Source organism: Equus przewalskii, chromosome 16, assembly GCF_037783145.1.
Source record: "Equus przewalskii isolate Varuska chromosome 16, EquPr2, whole genome shotgun sequence".
In the NCBI taxonomy this organism is placed as follows: domain Eukaryota; kingdom Metazoa; phylum Chordata; class Mammalia; order Perissodactyla; family Equidae; genus Equus; species Equus przewalskii.
Genome location: NC_091846.1, coordinates 76,226,202 through 76,242,467, shown reverse-complemented (window position 1 = coordinate 76,242,467; position 16,266 = coordinate 76,226,202). Strand labels below are relative to the sequence as shown.

Here is a 16,266-nt window from a genome sequence, read left to right as displayed (position 1 = left end):
TTCTGTAGGAGTGTGATGTCCACTCATGAAGTGCTCTTCAGATCGTGCATGTATCTTACTGGTCTTGATGTTTCGCTGGGATTTCATTTCAATCTCTTGCTCCTTAATGATTTGATGTTGGTCAATCCTCTACTTACATTTCTTCCTGTAATTATCAGGTCTCTCTGCCTATTCTTTCAACTAGGTCACATTAAAGTTGATTTTTGATTGTCCAAGGCTGACACTAGTCAATTAAATATTTTGCTCTAAAGGCAAACTCGCTCAGTGGAACCTTTCTAACCTCAGCCAGGTTCTCCTTTCCACAGATATGGGTCACAGCTGATCAGGGCAATGAAGCCTCCTGTCAAATACAAGAAAGAGTGCAGAATGCCTTGTTAAAATCAAACTAAACTCCAGTCTATGAAATGACATCAGCAAGACGGTGGAATAGGAAGCTGCAACCCTCGTCCTCCCACAGAGGCATGGACTTAACTAAAATGGACCAAAATTCCTTTACATAAGTTCCAGAAACCAGCTAAGCAGTTATAGTAGCCCAGGCAAGCACAAAGCCAAGAACAGCTACATTTAAACAGGTAAGAAAAGCCTTTACATTCTACCCACAGTCACCCTGTCCCCCAAATGGCACAGCTCAGTATGATTGGGAGGAAACTCCCAACTCATGCCTTCTCCCCTCAGGAGGAAAAAAGAAGAGAGCAACATGCGTTCAGTGTGTTCCAGTGTTGGGGGGCTGCCTGAGGGACTGGTTTTTCTCACACTTGGCATGGCATGCTGACAGAACCAGCACACCCAGAATGCCTGGAAGCCACTGAGAACAACAGGGAGCTCAGCAACTTGCTGCAGCACTGGAGAAACTGCAGCACCACAAACAGACACCAGAGGGAGCAAGAGATTACAAGCCGCTGAAAAAGAAACAGGCTAACCTCTCAGAGATGATGCAGCCCCACAAAGGTTGGAGAGGCTCACAGAATCACTACCTGGGCTGACTGGCAAAGGGTTCTCCTGTACAAAGCCAGTTCATAAAGACTGGGAGAGGCAGCTTCTTTTTTTGATGATGATGAAGAAGATTGGCCTTGAGCTAACATCTGTCACCAATCTTCCTCTTTTTGCTTGAGAAGGATAGTCGCTGAGCTAACATCTGTGTCAATCTTTCTCTATTTTGCATGTGGGATGCTGTCACAGCACAGCTTGATGAGCAGTGTGTAGGTCTGCACCTGGGTTCTGAACCCATGAACCCTGGGCTGCTGAAGTGGAGCGTGGGAGCCCAACCACTATGCCACCATGCCAGCCCCAAGATGGCTGTTTTTTAAAATGCCCGAGTCTAAGCAAAAAAAAAAAACTGAAATAAAATAAATTTCAAGGCACACAGAAAAACAGGGAAATATGAAATAACTGACAAAGAATTAAAAATAGCCACATTAAAGTAGCTCAGTGAGCTTAATGAGAACAAAAAGAGACAAGTAAACAATATCAGGAAAATGATGAATGAACAAAATGAGAACATCGGCAAAAAGATAGAAACTAAATATAGAACCAAACAGAAATTCTGGAGCTGAACAATACAATAACTGAATTGAAAAATTCACTAGAGAGGTTTAACATCAGACTTGATCAAGCAGAAGAAAGAATCAGCAAACTCAAAGACAGGTCATTTGAAATTATTGAGTCAAAGGACCAAAAAGAAAAAAGAATGAAGAAAAGTGAAGAAAGCCAAAGGGATATGTGGAACACCAAAAAGGGATCAATATATTTATTATGGGAGTCCCAGAAGGAAGAGAAAGAAAGAAAGGGACTGAGAGCTTATTTGAAGCAATAATGGCTAAAAATTTCCTATTTAAGGAAGGAAATGGACATCCAAATTCAAGAAGTCCAAAGGATTCTAACTAAGATGAACCCAAAAGACTCACACTGAGACAAATAATCAAATTGTCAAAAGTCAAATACAAAGAGAGAATGTTGAAAGCAGCAAGAGAAAAGTGACAAATTATGTACAAGGGAGATCCCATAATATTATAAGCAGATTTCTCAGCAGAAATCTTACAGGCCTCAAAGGAGCAGGATGATATATTCAAAGTACCAAAAGAAAAAAAACCCTGTCAACCAAAAATATTATATCCAACAAAACTGTCCTTCAAATATGAAGGAGATACAGACTTTCCCAGATAAACAAAAGGTGAGGGAGTTCATCTCACTAGAACTGCCTTACAAGAAATGCTAAAGGCAGTCGGTCAAAGTGAGATGAAAAATGCTGGCAGGAAAAACAAGACGTATGAAAATATAAAACTCCCTGGTAAAGGCAAATAAAAACTCAAACACAGAATCCTGTAATACTGTAATGGTAGTGCATAAATCACTTTTAATTATATATAGAATTTAAAATAGTTATAAAATTTAAAATATAAACATTTAAAAAAATAACTATAAAACTATGATAATAGATACACACTATAAAAAATGTAATCTGTGACATCAAGAACACAAGTTGGGGGTGGAGGGACATGTAAAGGAACAGAAGTTTTGTATGTGCATGAAGTTATTATCAGTTTAAAGTAGATTATTATAACTATAAGATATTTTATGTAATCCTCATGGAACCACAAAGAAAATATCTATAGAAAATGTACAAAAGAAAATTAAAAAGGGGGCTGGCCCAGTGGCACATTGTTAAGTTCACACATTCTGCTTCGGCAGCCCAGGGTTCGCTGGTTCAGATCCTGGGTGCAGACCTAGCACTGCTTGTCAAGCCACACTGTGGCAGGCATCCCACATATAAAGTAAAGGAAGATGGGCACAGATTTAGCTCAGGGCCAGTCTTCCTCAGGAAAAAAGAGAAGGATTGGCAGTAGATGTTAGCCCAGCACTAATCTTCCTCAAAAAAAAAAGAGAAGAAAAAAGGAACCTAAGTATGTCACTAAAAAAGATCAACAAAACATAAAGGAAGTTAGCAAGAAAGGAAAAGAACAAAACAGCTACAAGATATACAGAAAACAACAAAATGTCAATAGTGAGTCCTTCCTTATCAATAATTACTTTATATGCAAATATATTAAACTCTCCAATCAAAAGATGTAAAGTGGCTGAATGGATTAAAAAAAAAACAAGATAGAATTATGTGCTATCCACAAGAGACTCACTTCGGATATAAGGACACACATAGGCTGAAAGTGAAAAATATAGGAAAAGATATTCTGTTCAAATGGTAACCAAAAGAGAGCAGGAACAGTCATGCTCATGTCAGATAAAATAGATTTTAAGTCCAAATATTGTCAAAAAGAGACAAAGACGGACACTATATAATGACAAAAGCATCAGCTCCCCAGGAATATATAGCAATAATAAATATATATGCACCTAACATCTGAGCACCCATATATATGAAGCAAACATTGACAGAATTTAAGGCAGAAATAGCAACATAAAATTAGCAGGAGATTTCAATCCCTCATGTGATGGTTAATTTTATGTATCAATATGAATGGGCCATGGGGTTCCCAGATTAAACTTTGTTTCTGGGTATGTCTGTGAAAGTGTTTCCAGATCGATTAAGCATTTTAATTGGTGAACTCAGCAAAGTAGTAGATTGTCCTCCCAGTGTGGTTGGGCATCATCCAATCTATTAAGAGCCTGAATAGAACAAAAGGCAGAAGAAGGAGGAATTCTCCCTTTTTTTCCTGCCTCACTGCTTGACCTGGGACATCTCATCTCATCTTCTTCTGCCCTTGGACTGGGATTCACACCGTCTGCTCTCCTGGTTCTCTGGCTTTTGGACTCAGAATGAATTCTAGCACAGGCTTTCCTGGGCCTTCAGTTTGCAGACAGGATATTATGAGACTCAACCTCCACAATCATATGAGTCAATTATCAACATGAGCTGATAAAAAAATCTCCTTTCTGTCCTATTGGTTCTGTTTCTTTGGATAACCCTGACTAATACATCCCACTTTCAATAATGGCTAGAACAGCCAGACAGAAGGTAAACAAGGAAAGAAAGGACTTGAATGCTATAGACCAATTTGTCCTAACAGACATCTGCAGAACACTCCACCCAACAACAGCAGAATACATATTTTTATCAAATGCACATAGAACATTCCCCAGGATAGACCACATATTAGGAGACATTAGGTCACAAAATAGTCTTAAAAATTTAATAAGATTGAATCATGCCAAGTATCTTTTCTTACTACAATGGAATGAAACTAAAAATTAACAGTAGAAGAATAACTGGAACATTCACAAATATGTGGAAATTAAACAACACACTCTCGAAAAACCATTGGGTCAAAAAGAACATCACAAAGGAAATTAGAAAATATCGAGACAAAAATGAAACACAACATACCAAAACTATGGGATATAGTAAATCAGGACCAAGAGGAAAGTTTATAGCAGTGAACACCTACATTCAAAAAGAAGAAAGATCTCAAATCAACAACCTAACTTTACACACCAAAGAACTAGAAAAAAAGAACAAACTGAGCCAAAAATTAGCAGAGGAAAGAAATAATAAAACTTAGAGTAGAATAAAGGAAATAGAGAATGGAAAAATATGGAAAGAATGGAATGAAACCAAGAGTTGGTGTTTTGAAAAGATCAACAAAATTGACAAACCTTTAGCTAGACTAAGAGAAAAGAGAGAAGACACAAATAAATGAATCAGAAATGAAAGAGGAGATATTACAATTGATGCCACAGAGAAAAAAGGATTATAAGAGACTACTATGAACAATTGTATGTCAATATTGGATAACCTAGTAGAAATGGATGAATTCTTAAAATATACAACACGCGAATACTGAATCATGAAGAAATAAAAAAAAATCTGAGTACATCTATCCCTAGTAAGGAGATTGAATTAATAATCAAAAACCTCTTGACATAGAAAATTCTAGGACCAGATGGCTTCACTGGAGAATTCCGTCAAACATTTAAAGAAGTTGCTAGGACCAACGGGGTGGAACATGGGGGAAGCAGGTGAAAGTGATCAAAGGTCAACTTCCAATAATAAGATGAATGAGTTCTGAGGATGTAATGTACAGCATCGTGACCACAGTTAACAACACTATATTGCATATTTGAAAGTTGCTCAGAGTAGATTTTTAAGTTCTCACCACACACATGCAAAACTGTAACTATGTGAGGTGATGGATGTGTTAACTAGCCTTATTGTGGTAATCATTTTGCAGTATGCACATATATAAGATCGCTACTTTGTATACCTTAAACTTACACAATGTTATATGTCGATTATATCTCAATAAAGCTGGAAAAAATTAAAATTAGAATTATCATACGATTCAGTAATCCCACTTCTAGATACATATCAGAAAAGAATTGAAAGTGATCTGAAACAGATATTTGCACACCCATATTCACTGCAGCATTATTCACAATTGCCAAAAGGCAGAAGGAATCTAAATGTTCATTGATGGATGAATGGATAAACAAAAAGGGATATATACATATAGAATATTATTCCAGCCTTAAGAAATAAAGGAAAACTTGTCGTATGCTACAAAAGGAATGAACCTTGAGGACATTATGTTAAGTGAAATAAGCCAGTCACAAAAAGATAAATAATGCATGATTCCATTTATATGAGGTATCTATAATCAAACTCACAGACAGAAAGTAGAATATAGTTACCAGGTGCTGAGGGCAGGGGAGGGCAAGGGAAATGGGAAGCTGTTCAATGGGTACAGAGCTTCAGTTTTGCAACATGAAAAAATTCTAAAGATCTGTTACACAACAATTAACACCACAGTACTGTACAATTAAAAAGGTTAACATGGTTAATTTTTTTTTTTACCACAAAAAAAAAAATCTTGACACCAGGTAAAGACAAAAAAAAAATCAAACTAAACTCTACCATAAATTCTTAGAACATAGGAATCTTAGAAATTAATTCATCCAATTTTGTAGATGAGCAAAGTTTAGCATTAATTTTAACTGGCTTTATTCAATTAAGTAGTCAGATTTGTTTTCAATAACTTAGTTTTGTGAACTATTCTGCCTCCTTAAGCTTTTCTAAAGATTTAAAAATTGCTTGTGATGTGTGTGTGTCTGTGTACATGGTATATATAATTTATTTTTGATGAGAACTTATATACCAATTTATCACGGCCCAGAGTGCTTTCTGAAGCTCAGGGTGCGTGTCTTACCCCAGTTCTGTGGCATTTCTATAATTCTCCATCATGTTCCCAGATTACTAACAGCACTCACAAAACCACATTTGTGGTTCTTGCAGTATCCTGGCATGAGATTGACCTGAGGCTAACCTGAGTTCACTCAAAAGAGCTAAGTGAAATCTTTTTTTTAATTCCCTTGCCTGTCTTGGGCTTTAATCCAAGATTCTTACTTGCTTTCCTTTTTAAGCTCATTCTCTTTGATAAAGAGGATGGGGACCAAAATTCTGATGAATAGATCCACTATATCATCTATACTTTTTACATCATCAGTCCAAGCAGAGGGTGACCACTTGCTTGCTCTTCTTACTCTAAACGTGACAAAAATAAGCGTGTTTACTATCTTTAGCATTGTCTCAAATGTGCACTCACGCTGAGACTTAGTCCTGACCCTCTTCTTATGGCTTCACGTGACTCTTTTTCACTTTGCATAGACACGTATCCCAGTCTCCACTTGGTACACAGGTCCTGACTAAATGTCATCTCACAGGTGGCCATGGGGAGTGACATGACATTTCTCTGTGACTTTTTTTGCTTCCTCCTAATGATAATATATGACCACAAAACCGTTACTTTGCTCTGTAGAGTCTCCCGTTCCATTTATGCCATATCTGATTTTACAATTTCTGTCGTTTGGGCTCTAATTATCTTTCTTCCTAACATTTCAAAATCTACTCTCTTAGGATCTACTATACAGAGACTATTTCAACATAATACAAACTATGATGGTAGAATCATTTTTTCTAATATTTTTATCATATATATGTCACCAACAAGTTCTTATTTATTAACTAGAATCAGGTCCATCATAGCACTTCCTCTCATTATTTTGATGTTTCAATAATAAGCTTGTTAGAAGGCTAGTCAGGCTTTTTTTTAAGTAACCCAGACTTTCACAGAATGAAACTTTTTGGCAAAAATCTTGCTACATTGAACTCTTCTCCAAAGCAGGACAACGGCACATGATGTTCATAGAGCTCCTGCTAGGTGACAAGCCCTGAGCTAAACAGACACGAAAAATTTTACTTCATTTGACCTCACATTTAACTCTACAAGGCAGGCACTTTGATTACCCCATTTCACAGATGAAGCCTAGAAAGGCTTGTTCATGTATTCCTGGTCCCAGAGAAGTAAGAAGCAGAACTGAATTCCAACATATGCTTGTCCACCTCAAGTTCACACTCTCATTGACCATTTATACTACATTGTAATTTCCTGCCTCAATGCCTCTTTCATCATCTTTATTAGGGAAACTCTATTTATCATCTTTATGTGAATTCTCTTGTATCTATGGCTTCAGCAAACCCCTTCCTGAGAAATAATATCTCTTACCTTCACTCCAAAAAACTGTTGCTTCTTTCTACACAATACAAAATGAAAACAGCAAGCTAAAACCTATATAAAATATTTTCTCAGTATTCTGTTCTACTACATTTCTTAATTCCCTATGACAAAGTTCTTTTGTCTTGCTCTTGCATTTACTTTTAAATCACTGAAATAAATGTAAAGTTAATGACTTGCTGTTCCAAATCATAAAGATAAAAGTCATGTTAATAGACTTCTTAAAAGAAGATTTGGGAGCTCATGAAATTATTTCTACCCAGGGACTCCCAACCACATATTACTGAACTGCTTATAACCAAGAATCTAAATTAGAAAGAAAATGAGTAAGCCTGAATAAGACTTTATCATTCTTAAAGGAATTACTTAATATTTCAAATGTGTTCTTAAAAGGCACACAGTACCACATGCTAGCAGCTTTAACTTCCCAAGTTTATTTTTAAGATACGAATTCCAACAAAGAAAATGAAAAACAATGCATTCAACATTTTAGTTATGGAAAAAAAGAAGGTATTCAAATGCTGATTTTTATGCATAATTCAATTCAGTTTATGAAAATTTGAACATCAAACTCACCATTATCCATCCTTTCAATCATGTAGTTTTAATCAAAAATGCTCACAGTGATTTTTATGACTTATTTTACTCACACTACTTAACAGTAATGATGTCTATCATGATCATTATTTGTGGATAAATGAGAAGCATCAAAAACTTAAGAAATAGGGGCCGGCCCTGTGGCTGAGTGGTTAAGTTCACACACTCCACTTCGGCGACCCAGGGTTTCGCTGGTTCAGATCCTGGGCGCGGACATGGCACCACTCATCAGGCCAAGCTGAGGTGGTGTCCCACATGCCACAACTAGAAGGACTGACAACTAAAATATGCAACTACGTACTGGGAGGATCTGTGGAGAAAAAGCAGGAAAAAAAAAAAGAAGATTGGCAACAGTTCTTACCTCAGGTGCCAATCCTTTTTTTTTTCCTTTTTTTTTGAGGAAGATTAGCCCTGAGCTAGCATCTGCAGCCAATCCTCCTCTTTTTGCTGAGGAAGACTGGCCCTGAGCTAACATCTGTGCCCCATCTTCCTCTACCTTATATGAGGGACGCCTACCACAGCATGGCGTGCCAAGTGGGTGCCATGTCCACACCTGGGATCAGGAACGCAAACCCCAGGCCCCGGAAGTGGAACGTGTGCACTTAACTGCTGCACCACCGGGTGGCCCCCTGCCAATCTTTAAAAAAAAAAACACAAGAAATAAATGCAAGCTATCAACCATTTGAATGAAGTATGAATTACGCCTTCATTTTTTTCTTCTTAAAATTCAGTAAATGTACAACATATTTTTTATATGTCCAGTTTTTTCTGGTATTACAATTACTTATCCAAGTCAGTTTCCACATAAATTATATTGGATGTGACCTTCAGGTCCCATTGTTCCTCTGGATCAGGCTCCGCAAACACTTTCTGGAAAAGGCAAGATAGTAAATAGTTGAGGGCCATCGCATCTCAGTGGGTCGCAGATTCTTTGCTTTGTTTTCACTGTCCTTTAAAAATGTAAACAGCATGCTTAGCTTACAGGCTGAAAACAAATAGGCCACAGGTTGCATTTGGCCAGAGGGCTGTATTTTCTCGCCTCTGGCTGTAATGGTTTTCTATATGGCACTTGTCAAAGAAGCAAAATTTTTTTGTTCTCCTAAAAAGAAAGAACCTGGACTTTCAATTAGTGATAAAAGCACAGGATTAATAATCAGGGCTTTATGCAAGTCCTGATCTACCCTAAGCTAGCAGGATAACTTGAATAAATTCCTCAGTCTCTCTGGGTTTTCCTCTCCTTATCTGTGAAATGAGCAGATGATTTTCACGGCAGGGAGAAGGAGACAGAGAGAGTCAGAAGGCTCAGTAGGGTAGGATCTTGGGTGATGGGAGAGAAAAGCTACAATAAAAAGTGAGATGGGGCTCCACGCGGTCAGAGCGCACAGCGCTGTGGAGCTAGAATCTTCAAAGGGCATTTTTAAGCCTCTAAGGCAGGTTGCCTTTTGCTTTTGCAACACTTAACATTCATTCATGTAACATCTGCCAAACCTAAACACTCACACAGAGATGAATAAGGAAAGAGTAACCACAGTGCAGCAGGAGGTCTGACATTCAAACAGAGCAGGTGACACTAAGAGTTAAGCACAAGGTGTGCATGCAGTAAGGAGAGATAAAAGAGGGACAAGTATGGGGTGTGGGTGTTTGGGAGAAGATGGATTTGACCCTCAGCTGAGCAAAGTGAGAAGAAGGACATTCCCAGCGCAGAGGAGAATGAATAACTACACACTCAGAAATGCTAAGTTCCATGTGGAGAACTACAGGCAGCTTAGTGTCGTCCAAGGTAGAAGACGTGAATCGGGAGAGGAGGCTAGAGGGTTGGCAGAAAGGGGTCAAGAAGGACAACACAGGTCACAGGTCAAGTCGAAGAGCACGTGCTGCATGCTGTGGGCAACAGGAAATCACTGAGGTCTTTTCAGCAAGAGGTCTAATGGCCAAAGTTGTATGTAAGACAAATCACTCTGGCAAATGAAAGACTGGAGGTGAGGGAGCAGACTACAGCAGGAAGATGAATTAGGAAGCCATCTCTCAGCCCTGGCAGAGGGTGATGAAGCCTTGACCGAGGGCAGTCACAAAAGGTCAGAATCGAGAAGACTAATCTCAGCAATAATTTATAAGGTAAATTGTAAAGACTTAATGACTGATGGGAAATGGGAAGTGGGGGAGGGAAAGGGAAGAGCAAATGAATGAGGAGACTGTGCCTGGTGCTTCCACTATGGGAGTAGGGAAGAAAGCACAGGACAAACAGAGGCAGGCTTGGAGAGAGTGACAGAGATTATGAACTCCAGTTCGGACGTCTGAAATCAGATGTGGTACAGACCACTCAGGTAAGGTGTCCTGCAGGCAGACACAGGTCTAAAAGTACAAAAAGAAGTCAGGACTGGAGATGCAGTTCTGGAGCTCAGCCACATGCAAGTACAGAGTGGAGGAGAAAGCTCGTGCAATACGGAAAACAGGGGAAGCCGAGGCCCAAGGAGAGAGGGTGGAAGAACCCACTCGAGGAGACGGACAAGAAAAGCAAAGCCAAAGAAGGAGACAGAGGAACCACACGGCTAAAGGGTGAGGCATCAGCTGTCAAATTCTCTTCTGTGAGAGGCACAGAGGGCGGGCAAACAGTTTCAGTAGCATCATCTGAACAGAAGCTGGACTGCAAAGGGCTGAGGAATGAACTCGAATGAAGTGGCGTGATGCGGCCGACTCTGCCCCAGCTTCTTCCATCTCCACAGAAATAAACACATTGCAAAAACTATAAAATCAAGTTATTTAAAATAATTCCTTTAACACAATTATATACAAAGTATTATAATTCTGCATGGGATATAAAATAAATCAGTTAATATGATCCTGCCACTTAAAGTTTACAATCCATTGAAAAATAGCATCATCATAACTATTTCCGCTTCCCGTTACAGTTAGATAATATGAATCTACACTTCCTTAGAACTAATGGCCGGGTTTACTGTCAAGTCTTCCCAGTTACTGTAATCAACCACAAGAAGAACCAAGCAAGACAATCTTTGCAGATTCCTGTAGAACAGAAGGGGTGATGCTAAGTAGGTGGAGGAAGCTAGACGTGTACTCTTGAGCAACCATGCACCGTAATTCTCAAATGCAGTGCTCATGAGAATCACTTGGAGCTGGTTGGAGGGAGGGTCCTGTGTCCCACCACAGCCTCTGATTCCGCAGCTCTGGGGTAGGCTAGGGGAACCCACTCTTAAGAGACACCTCCTGGGTATCTAAATTAGGCAGGCCGGGGAGCACACTGTTCTGGTCCTTAGAAGTGTCCCATCTTCTTTTCTAAGTCACCTTACTGTGTACTTGAATGACTACTCATTCACAGGAAATATCACAACAGGAGGGTTAATAAATTTTTATCAGTTTACATCGTCTAAAAATTATTGGCACATTCCCTTGGGAAAAAAGTTTTCATTTTTTAAATGCTTAAAAGAAGCCAGCTGAGTATAAATGCTTGATTTAAATTAACTCATTAGCTCAATATATTCTAAAAGCATTGGCTGAATCCTTACTGAGTGCCACATCCCTCACAGGCGATTGGGACTGAAGGAGAAAACAGACTTGACGATGAGATAATCACCCACCTGTAGGAGAGCTCCCAGGAGCACTGAATTTTGCCTGGGGGCATCCACAGAGGGAGAAAGAACAGAATTGAGTGACGGGAAATGGGGAAAGTGGAGTGAAGGACCACGTCTGCCCTGCGTCCTTGGCAGAGCAGTCGTGAGGATGAAGCAGCATCCCAGGTGGAAAAGCAACCTACACAGCAGAGATGGTCAGGGGTTGTCACTGCAGCTTCTCCCTTTTTAAGAGTGAAGGCACTACACTGCCTCGGGCTGCTTCCTCACCTCAATGCACTTCAGGTGAAAATCAACTTTTTTTACTGCCTGGCTTTTTTTTTTAACCCACGTGAGTAAACTGTATACAATTTTTACTCTAAATAAGCGGTTTCATTTAAAGGTTTCTTGTTCTCATGACAGGCTCACTCTTTGCTCTCTGGAACTGTTAAAGAACAACGTGTTATTCCTAGGATAGAGAAGCATTAAGAACAAAGGAGTGGTCAGAGGAAGGGTTGGTGGAAGGAGACCCATACGGAAAGGGGTGAGGAGAGAAGAGAGATCACTCACATGAAAACTTACCATCTAGGAAAGGTTTCACCTGTGGGCCTTCCTCTCAAGGGGAGAGTCAAACCCTGACCTTCCCACACAGCGGACAGAGCCAGGCCCAGCAGCCTTGCCAGGATCTAGCTCCAAGACCTTGAAAAAATGACCTAAGTCCTCTGGGCCTCATTTTCTTCATTTGTAGTACTAGGGGCTCAAGCAAATCATTTGACAAGTGGACATTTACTCCTTGCACAAGTGCTCTCATGGGCCTGGACTTGCCTTTGAGATGAGATCCCAAAAGGGCAGATACACCTTTGAGGTGCTCAGCGAACCAAAGGCTCAAATTTAAAGAAGTATCATTTATAACTATCCCAGTTCCAACACAATATCTTTTCTCACTTATGCAAATATTTTAACACATTTAACAATCTGCAAGTTACGTACATCATATGGATACACACACACATATATGTAATAGGATCACATATGGATTACATATATGATTATGGTTTTATCCAAGAGATTTTATTTTCTCATTTCTTAAGGAGGAGGAAATGCTTCTGTGTTTATTTAATCCCTTTCAAGAACATTCATGTTCTGCAGTGGGCTCACATTTAGCGGACATTCTGCTTTTGCTGCAGGGGTACTGACTTACCCACAGATCACATTAACAGCCTAGCACAGAGCTACTGCAGCTTGTATCTGCAAGCCTTCTCAGACTAGAGGGAAAAAAATCTTTAAAGTATTTATTGCATGTGGAAAATGAAATACTTCAGCTATTTTAGCGTATACTGAACAAATCTTTTCACTCCCTCAATTCTCAAAGGACAAAGATAAACTCAACCATCGCATCATGCCCTCTGGATGAAATTTTATTAATTAAACTTATTATTCCTTTAGTAAATAAACATCACACTCTGGGTGATTTTCATAGCAAGTAATATATCCCCGGGGCATATTAATACTGTCTCTAAAGCAATGCCGTATATTAGGGTTTCCAAAAAGTCCATCAAATATAAACCTCATATGCTCACACAGGTTGATCACATGTGATGAGGCAGCGTCGCTGTTACTGTTAAGTATATGTCACATATGCTTGTATAATTTTAATAAACTAAACAACTTCACACAAAGACATGTTTTGGAGGACCCTTAACCCAAGAATGACCAATTACCCTCAAAGCCCTTAAAAATATCAAAAGCAAAATTTAATTTACTCTGGCAGTTCTGCAGTGATCCCATAGAAAGGAAGCTTGATGGTCCAGGGGAGTCTGTGGTTACCCCCTCCTCAGTCCTGTGGGTTTGATTTTAGGATGTCGTGGATGACTTTGGGGTCCCTGATCTTCCTATTCTAAGTGAAAATCACTAGGAGAGCATGGATAGGCTGCAGGGGCTTCATAAATACCCTTAAGAACCTGTGGCAAACATGTGCGAGGCATTTTAACCTTTACCCGAACAGAGATTCCAGACATTTCAGGAGATCCTCAAAGAAAACCACCACTCAAAGAGGATGAGCACTTCCAGAACCTTCCGCACTTAGGAGAATAAAGACCGTCTTTCCTGCCTGCCTTTCTGCTCCTTGACTCCTCTGGCCAATTCAGAGAAGTTAAGTTTTACTTGCCCTGCTCAGCGAAAGACAATCTCTCCTCCTCCAATGGCTAAAATAATCCTTCCAAGAGGCAAACGATTCACACACCATTCAAACGTATTTGGCTCACTCCCCCAAAACGGAGATCTGAGCCACGAGCGGGTAGTTACAGCTTTTCTACAAATGACAGAAATGCTAAGAGAACTTGAAGAAAATCATCTCCATTACCTTTTGGGGGCGTACAAGGTACCAATTAAACCCAGCACTTTCACCCACCTAGTTGGTTCTACCCAGCCAGGGAAATGGGGCAGGGGCTGCAGGGAACAGAAGCCATGAATGAAGAGTCCCCGTTGGGTACCACCCCGCCGACTTTGCCCACCACGTAGTCGCAGGCCTCCAAGACAATGGAGCTGGCATTGTCCGGTGGGGGTCGCGGTCAGGGGTCAGTAGGATCAGTGGAAGAGGCAACATCCCGGAGCCCTCCTCCACCCCTACATCTTTGTTCTTTGAAGTAGTCGCTCTTTTTCATCCCCAAAGAAAAAGAGAAAGAGGACAAACCCCCCGCCGCCCCAAGAGTGGTCGTGTAGGTGACGGCGCCGCTCCTCCCATCTCCCCTAGCAACGAGAGGATTCCTTGTCCCTCTAAACCGCCAGTTTCGCCTCCTCGCCTGGGCTAGGTCCAGAGTTCAGAGGGTTTCCGCTCTCGCGTTCACACATCTCCCCGCGTCCCTTTCCGGGGAAGGGACCGCCAGCCTCCTCTCCACGCCCCCCTTCTCCACGCTGAGACTCGGGCTGGGCACCCGGCGACGCAGGTGCGAGCACCTTGCGCCCTCCGGAGTCGCCAGCGCCGCGGGGCAGGGGCGCGTCCGCCTCCCGCCCGCCGACCTCCAGACCCGGAGGCGCGGCTGCTCGGCCAAGTGCCCCGTCGCACGGCGCCCCGCCGCCGCCCCTACCTGCTGGAGACTGGTCTGCGGAAGTCGGGTGCAGCCGGCGGCACGATCGCGACGCTGGGCTCCGGGGGCGCCCCGCGGGGGGCGGCGGCGGCGGCGGCGGGTCTCCAGCACCCGGGGCCGCGGCGCGCTGGGGGCGGGCGCGGTGCGCGCAGCCCGGTGGACCCGGGCTGGGGACAGCCGCTCGTCCCCCGGTGGGCTGCGCTCGCCCGTCGGCCGGAGACGAGGACTCCGCGGCCCCTCTCGCCCCTCCCCGCGCGCCCCCTCCGCCGGGCTGGGCTCCAGCTCCCAGGGGCGCCGCTCGCCCCGCTGCCGCCCTCGCCCTGCGCCTCGCTCTCCTGCGGCGGCCAGCACGCGGAGCCCGCCTCCCTTCGCTCCCGCCGGGGCGGCCCTCCGGGTCTCCTGCCTCCCTCCTTCCCACGCTCTCACGCGTTGTCTGAGACCGCGCCTCTCTCTCCCCTTCCAGCTCCTCAGATCCTCCCCTTCGGGTTCTCCCGCCTCTCGCTTTGCTGCGAGTCTGAGAATGGGGCTCGCTCTTCAAACTTTTCCGTCCTGCATTCTGCAAGAAGCGAGGGAGCAGGAGGGAAAGGAGGTCCTCTGTGCAGTGGCTGGGAGGGGTGCCCTGGAGCGGGCATCCCACTTGAGCAGTCCGACCAGAACAAAAGCCATCGCGGGGACTGTGGCAGTTGTCACCAGATGAGATGAGTGACCCTTTTTAAAGATACAGAAGCCGTAACAGTCCTTCGCCCACTGGTATTTGAGAGCCTCTGACAATCTCCCGAAATCTCCAAAATAGGAACTTGAGTGTGGGACAAGACGAACATGTGCGAGGACAACCCTTTCTCTAGGGAGCTGCTCTCTGTAGCAATTTCCACGACAAAATAGAAGGCTTCCACCCCCGTCTCCCCAAATTTCGTTCTTGGTTGGCTCTGTAAATATGTTTCACTGTCCACATTTTGCCTTGACGACTATATGTTATATGAATTCTGGGGTTAATGTGATATGTACATATATGTATACACACACATGGAAGTGTATAATAGCAAGGGCCTTGTATGTAAGACATACTCAATAACTGTTTATTCAACTGAGTTTATAAGCATATTAATTATTGGATGTATCTGAAAAAATCATATGATACATGAGTATATGGAAAATAGAGAAACTAGAATTGTCTGCACGGAATGTAAATTGCATACTTTGATGTTATACCACCTCATGTTCAGGAATGGGTTAAATAATGATTCTGAGGTACTGTTTTAATTTTTTCATTTATATTTCATATTTTTCTGCAATTTGAGATGTATTGTGTGAATTTTAAGATAGGATTAATTAAATGAATTAATCTACCTTATAGTTACTGAGACTATATGGAGAAGTTTTACATACATAATATGGCAAGAGAGGAGTCCCACATCAGGTTTAATTTACAAAATCATTGAATTTATCAAAGCAATTCAACAATAGTACTAAGAATAATGAAGACGAGTAAGAACG

The 16,266-nt window shown here is 41.7% G+C and overlaps 1 protein-coding gene across 1 annotated transcript in view; it reads right to left on the bottom strand.

Moving 5' to 3' along the window:
- MYO16 (myosin XVI) overlaps positions 1 to 15,198 on the bottom strand; it is a 597,681-nt gene extending 582,483 nt beyond the window's left edge. Inside the window, exon 1 of the mRNA XM_070579270.1 lies at positions 14,773 to 15,198. The gene's annotated coding sequence lies outside the window, so the exon portion shown is untranslated. The remainder of the gene's footprint in view (positions 1 to 14,772) is intronic.
- Positions 15,199 to 16,266: the final 1,068 nt, after the last annotated feature.